Source organism: Chlorocebus sabaeus, chromosome 5 (genome assembly GCF_047675955.1).
Source record: "Chlorocebus sabaeus isolate Y175 chromosome 5, mChlSab1.0.hap1, whole genome shotgun sequence".
NCBI classification, from domain to species: domain Eukaryota; kingdom Metazoa; phylum Chordata; class Mammalia; order Primates; family Cercopithecidae; genus Chlorocebus; species Chlorocebus sabaeus.
Window position 1 is genome coordinate 29,546,502 of NC_132908.1, and position 7,014 is coordinate 29,553,515.

The 7,014-nt window shown below is 37.3% G+C and overlaps 2 pseudogenes; both read right to left on the minus strand.

Moving 5' to 3' along the window:
- Positions 1–576: 576 nt before the first annotated feature.
- Positions 577–1,537, minus strand: LOC103231622 (mitochondrial protein C2orf69 pseudogene; annotated as a pseudogene).
- Positions 1,538–5,425: 3,888 nt separating this feature from the next.
- Positions 5,426–6,517, minus strand: LOC119621209 (angiogenic factor with G patch and FHA domains 1 pseudogene; annotated as a pseudogene).
- Positions 6,518–7,014: the final 497 nt, after the last annotated feature.

Here is a 7,014-nt window from a genome sequence, read left to right on the forward strand (position 1 = left end):
TGGACACTGGGAAACAAATATATTTTGACTCTCAAGAAAAAGGTGCTTGGTGGTACACTAAAGAATGAGTCAATAAGTTTACAAAACACAAGAGGCAGGGTACAGTTACTCCAAAATGACAGGAAACAACATTATGCCTTTACTTTTGTTTGAAGAGAAATAAAATATTTCCACTAAAGTTTTAAGTGCCAAAATAGCTAATTACTGTCAAAATGTTATAAAAATTAGTAACATTACTCAGAAAATCAACTATTTCCAAGATAAACCATTTTGGTTACTTTTTACAATAACTATGTTGTAACTTTCACTTTTAAGGGTCTTATATTGCCTCAGTATTATCGCAAACCACCTTGCTAGATTTCAAATTAACTAATTCTAACCCAATCCTAATTAAAAACTGCTCACGTTACCAAGCAAGAAATATTGTCGCACACTACACTCATGTTTCAGGAATGTGCTTCCCCCCATACCCCCAACTGACAACGCATCTGTGAATTACATTTCATTATCTGAATTTATAGCACTCAAAGTGCTTGTGCTCTTCCACTGAACAAGTACATTAACATACTTGTAGTCTCAAAATACTTCATGAACTCTGAAGGGATTCTCTATGTAGGGAGCTTCCTTTGTGAAATGAATTCGGCTAGTCACCAGCATACCAATATCCCCAAGTATCTAAACAAATTTATTTTGTTCCTTTCAAATCGAAGATCTCATTGGGTCACTTACTTGGTGAAGTGTTATATGGATGTGAACAATAATCCTTCTTAGTGCAAATTCTTTCAAGGTTTGTGGTTAAGTAACCCAAGTATTGCTTCCTGCAGAATGACCACCACCCAGTCAATACATTGTTCTTACGCCTTTAACGAAAGCATCTATGTTCTTATCTTTCTTCAATTCAAAAAGAAACTGATTCAAAACAACCCAAACTTTACTGAATCCAATCAAAATAAATGATGCATCGTTTAGGGATGGTGGATAAGAACTTATGGCCACCTCATCAGATTTTTCACACGTCCTCTGTTTTTCTCCCTGGAAACGATTTGTAGTATGAGAAGAACTGGACTACAATCAGATGCTGTGGGGTCCTTATTTCAATGATTTAAATTTTTCTTTCATAAACTACTCTGACTTACAAGCATTAACTAATAACATATAAAAGTGCTTAAAAGCTCCAGAGTCAGTATCGTGTTCTGGGGAACAAAACATGTTACTTTTCAGAAAACTATCATGGCACCTGAATTTGTGCAAATGCGTTCGGGAGCACTTTATCACCCAAATATATCTACTGGGGAACCGGTGGGGTAAAACGGTGGCAACATTTTCTAGACTCCAGTTTTCCCATTGGTAATGCGCAGGATGAGGAGTCATAATTTCATTGTAATTCTGCACATCCCTGGGGAAAGAGGACGCGCGGCTGTGGTTCCTCCTTCTTAAGCTCCCCTGAAACGTCCCGCCGCTCCAGTCCCTCCCCGGCCGCTGCTAGTAGGAGTAACTCGGCAATGAGCTGCGGATTGACTCCGGGTATAGGAGACATGGCAAGCTCTGAGGTGGCACCGGCGGAGACCAGGAGCCTCTAGTACCGCGGCTGCCACGGGGCTCCTGTTTCTGTCCTGAGAGCAGGACTAGGCTTCTCCAATTCCAAGCTGCTGCAACAGCCGCGCGACCTCAAAAGCCCGAGCTGTTGGGAGGCAGAGGGTGGGGGGTCCTGAGGGATGGACTGCGGTAGGACGCCCAGTTGTCTGGGCCGCGACTAGGCCGGAAGCAGGAGCAGGGCGGCCTTGTCCGAGGCCGACGTTAGCGCACAGCGCCGGATTTTATTCTTTCTACGGTTAAATCGTATTTCATTGTGTGTATACAACACATTTATTTCATCCGTTTATCCCTTGCTGGACACTAAGATTGATTCCATATCTGAGCTACTGTCAGTAGTGCCATGATAAACATGGAAATGCAGTTATCTTTTCGACACGCTGATTTTATTTCCTTTTGATCTATACTGAATAGCGGAATTGCGGATTATATGGTAGTTTCAATTTTAGGTTTTTGGTTTCTGTTTTGAGAAACCTGTATAGTTTTCCACACAGGTTTCTTAAAAATAAATGACTAAATAAATCTAAAAATGTACTACATTTACATTAACACCTGCAGTGTATAAGTGTTTCCTTTCCTCCACATCTTCATCACACCTTGTTGTCTTTTGTCTTCTTAATAATGGCCATTCCGAATAGGGTGAGGAACTACCTCATATGGTTTGGATTGCATTTTCTGGAGGATTAGTGATGTTGAGCATTTCGTTGGGTCTTCTTTGGAAAAAATGTCTACTCAGGTCTTTTGCTTATTCTGTAGTTTTGTTTTTTTGATTTTTATTGCTGTTGAGTTGAGTCCCTTGTATATTTTGGATATTAACTCCTTGTCAGATGCACATAATTTCTATTATTTTAGAGGTTGTGTTTTCACCCTGTTAATAGATTTCTATGGTGTCCAGAAGCTTTTATGTTAATATTTTATTGATATTAATTTTTCAGTTTTCTGACTTGATACAGAGGTAAGAGTTTGCCCTCAGGTTTATAGGTTATCTGTTTTCTGTCTCACTGCTTTTAAAAGGTTTTCTTCTTTTTTGTGTCATGCAGGTTGATCATTTTTCTTTTTTTAAGATATTTTATTTATAATTGATACAATAATTGTACATATTTATGGAGTACAGTGTGATGTTTCAATGCACGTATATACTGCTGTACAATGACCCAGTCAGGGTAATTTGCATATCTAGCAATTTAAACATTTTTATTTCTTTGTGCGGATAAAATTCAAACTCCTCTCTTCTAGCTGTGTTAGAATAAACAGGACATTCTTATTAGCTATAGTCACCCTACTGTGTAATAGAACACTGGAATTTATTCTCCCTTTCTAACTGTAACTGTAACTTCGACAAACCTCTTCCCATTTTTTCATCCCTTCGCTCTCCCTAGCCTCTAGTAACCACCAGTCTACTCTCTACCTTCTATGAGATCAACTTTTTTTTTTAATTTCCCATATGAGTGACATCATGTGGTCTTTTCTTTCTGTGGCTGGCTTATTTCTTCTAACATAATGTCCTCTGGATTCATCAATGTTGATATAAATGACAGCAGTTCATTCTCTTTTCTGACTGAACATTATTACCTTGTGTATTTGCATGTGCGTGTTTGTCTATGTATGTGTATAACATTTTCTTCATTCATCCATAGATGGGCACTTATACACTGTTGGTGAGAATGTAAATTTGTGCAACCCTTAGGGAAAACAGCATGGAGGTTTTTCAAGAGATTATAAATAAAACTACCATGTATATCACCCAGCAATCTCACTGGGTATATATCAAAAGGAAATAAAATCAGTATGTTAAAAAGACAATTGCACTTTCATGTTTATTGAAGCAGTATTCACAATAACCTAAACCATTATTTCTTTTAAGTATTCATTAATTTATCTTTTTTGACTTATTACATTCTAAACTTTGATAGGATTCATGTCTTGTTTCTGATTTCTGAAACATGAGTCACAGATTCTTTGAATATTGCCTTCTTGTTTTTATAGTCTGGAAAATAGTTAAATGTTTTTCATTTCTTCTCATCTGATCTTCATATGTAAGTAAATATATTTGTATTTTGTATTAATTTGCCTTCTATAAAGTATATGACTACATTAATTGTGCTCAGCATTTCATAGATTTTTCATAGATTTTTTCCCACATTATTTTAGTTTCTTGGTTTTCATTATATTGGCAAACATTTAAATATAAACCTCATATCTGAGTTTTGTGTGCCACATAATTTAATCTAAAATCTAATGCTTCATGCTAGTAGCTTATGTCCCTTTGTACAACATAATTTATAATTTAGTTCTGACATATGGAAGAACGCACACTCTGGACACCAGCAGGCAGTTTATCTATATTTATTCCATGTGCCTTGTCAGAAGCTGAACAACCCACATCATCTGGCATCCTTGTGATCAGATGCATCTGAATGGAGCACTGGCCTCTTAGGTTGATTACTTCTCTGAATCATTACCTTTATTTACTTCTGGTCTTGAGAAGTTTCCATAATTTTCTTTCAACTACATTAGGCATTTTTTGAAGTCTTATAACTTCCTGGTGATTTTAGTTATCTGTGTTAAGTTTTTAAAGGATGTCATTTTCCTGAAAAACAAAAATATCAACAGTTGCATACATGAATAACATATTTTATGTAGATGTTCTATGGCATAGATCACCACCTCATGAGAAATTCCAAGTTTTTTTATTTGAAATGCCACTCTCTTTTATAGACCATATTGTAATAATTTGTAGAATGTGATTTTTTTTACCATTAGAGAATTAGTTATGTATTACGCGCACATTTCTGAAATACTTAACTGCAGTTAATAGTATATAGTCAGAATCATTGTTTCCTTTAATATAAAATCAATATGGGTAAAATTATTTACCTGAATTTGGATCTTTCGGCTTCAATTGCCATTTTACCTCATTAGCACTTTCCTAACTCCATATAAGGTATAATTTAAATTTTCCGTTTAATTCAGAATTTATTGAAAAGAGCTTTTTAAAAAATGTTGTAATGTTTTTATTGCAATTGAGGACATTTTCGACAAATATCTTGATCTTGAGGCCTGGCTAAGTATTCCTTTTGTACTAGAAATCAGATTTCTCTGGTGCAACTCCGCATTGCCTGCAATAATACCTATGTAAACTACAAATGTCAGCACACTATTTCAATACTGTACTTAGTTGTTTATATGTAAATATCTCAGTAGCTATGAAACAAACCAAATATAAATGCTAAATACGTAGTACAAATCAACAGATTCTTCACAGAAGAAAATAAGAAAAGACTAATTTTCTACAACATGTCATCTATTCATTAGTTCCTCAATAATATTATTTACACTATTTCAAGTATAAGAGGTTCTTTTAACTATGTTCTAAAGGGCATAAACAAGGATGCATATAGTCATGTATTTTTATAAACTTTTGATTTTTTTTGCTGTACATCTTACTGTGAATATATGGTACAAAGACAAATGTACATTAAGTCGTTAGTGGTTACATGAGTTTTGCTTATATGGTTTTGTCCTTATATGGATGTCATAAACGACAAAATAAAATAATGAAGTTTGATAAACTCATCTGTCCTCTCTAAACTTTAGTCCACTTACTGCATAACTTGATTCAGTTACTATTTATTTTTAAATATGGTTTTAAAAACCTTCAAGCCAAACTTTATTACGCATTTCTGAATCAGGAAAGGGTAAACTGTGACACAGTTCCTCTGTGCCACAGACTCTTTTGGGGAGAAAAGTTCTGCAAAAAATAAAATAAAATAAATAATAGTTTCCAAACTCTATTTGTTTTTAAAGCTTCAGTTTTCTTCTATGATTAACCTCACTCTACAGTCCCTTTTACCCAAGGTGTGGTCCCTAGGTCATCTCTTTAAGGTTTCATTTCTGGGAAGTTTTCAGCATGCTTATCTCATGTTTTGTCACAGTTTGTTTGCTTTTGTTTTGGAAAATGCGAACATCTTCAATTGAGTATGGATTATGTGTCCCCAAGCCTACATGTGTTCACTGAAGTTGAAGTTGAAGCTGAATCGGAGTTTTCATTCCCCACCATCCTTTCCCAGAGCCTCTCTTTTTTTCCAATCCATCTTCTCCAACATCCTCTGACCTTTGTTACTGTCACTAGTTTCAGAAGAAACAGATGCAGGAGCATCATCTTTTTGAAAGCTCTTTAACTTCCAATCTGCTCCATATGTTCTTCAGCTCTATCTTTATATTTTAGATTCTTCAATGTCTATTCATCTTCATAGTGTGTACTTTGAAACCATATTTTACTCGTATTTTCTTTAATTATTTTCTTATTCCCAACTCTTTTTTCTCCTTACTTAGTGTTGGACCAGTAAACAATTCATCTTTCTTATCAAGACAAAGGTGAGCTCTAACCTGCCATGGCTCACAGCCATCACAAGTATCGCTGCCAGGGTGAATGTGAAAGGGTAACACAGTCTCTCCAATTTTCACTTCATGTCTATGCTCAAGGACATAAGGCTCACATTTAGTTTGCAGCTGAGCCATCCGTTTTCCAGGAACAAATGTTCCATTTTGACTGCCTTTATCTACAAGGACATAACTTTGTAAGTCATGGTCAAAATAAACTTCTGCATGAAATTTACTGACACCACCAACTTCAGGGATTCAAACAGTATGTTCCAGATCATTTTCTCTTCCAATTGCAGCAGGTTTTACAGCAGTAATGATAAAGAGTGACCCTTCCTGCAACACAGCTTATCTAATGACAATTACTCTGATACACGGGGGGCCATTTTTTCCCCTCATTTTCCACCCCAGTATCTTCTGCAGTGACATAGCCTTCACCGGGTAATGTGAGGAGGCGCTCCGCTGAGGCCTGCAAAGGCAGAGGCCACGGGAGTGCAGGCACCGAAAGGCGCTGTGGACACGCCCTTCCCAGCTCCAACATTTGTGAGGCTGGAATTTAAGCAGACAAGCGGCTTGAGGAAGGACCAGAAGATACCCGAGTGCAATGTCCAGCCCAAGTGGAGGAAGCAAAAATGCCTGGCCTGCATCAAACCGGGCTCTAACGATAAGGTTCTGAGCCAGGTGGGTCGCTGCCTATAGAGACGCAGGCTCGGCGGGAGCCTGAACAGCACCAGGGACCCAGTGCAGCAGGCCGGAGCAGACGGTAAGGATGCCACAGCTACTGCTTCCCTGCACAGTTCGCCTTCTGTAAGGCCCGGCCGGAGCTGAGCCCAGCACTGAATTGCATGGCTTGTCCTGGACCACTGCCGGGTGTGACCAGTGGAAGACCCCACCTCCCAGGGAGAGGACCCCACTATATCCCCAGCTAATAAAGCTGCTCCCCTAATCAAAATAAATAAATAAATAAATAATCTTTTTTTTTTTATCTTTGAAAATAATGTTTATCCTCTGTTTACTGGTAAACATACTGCCCATTTG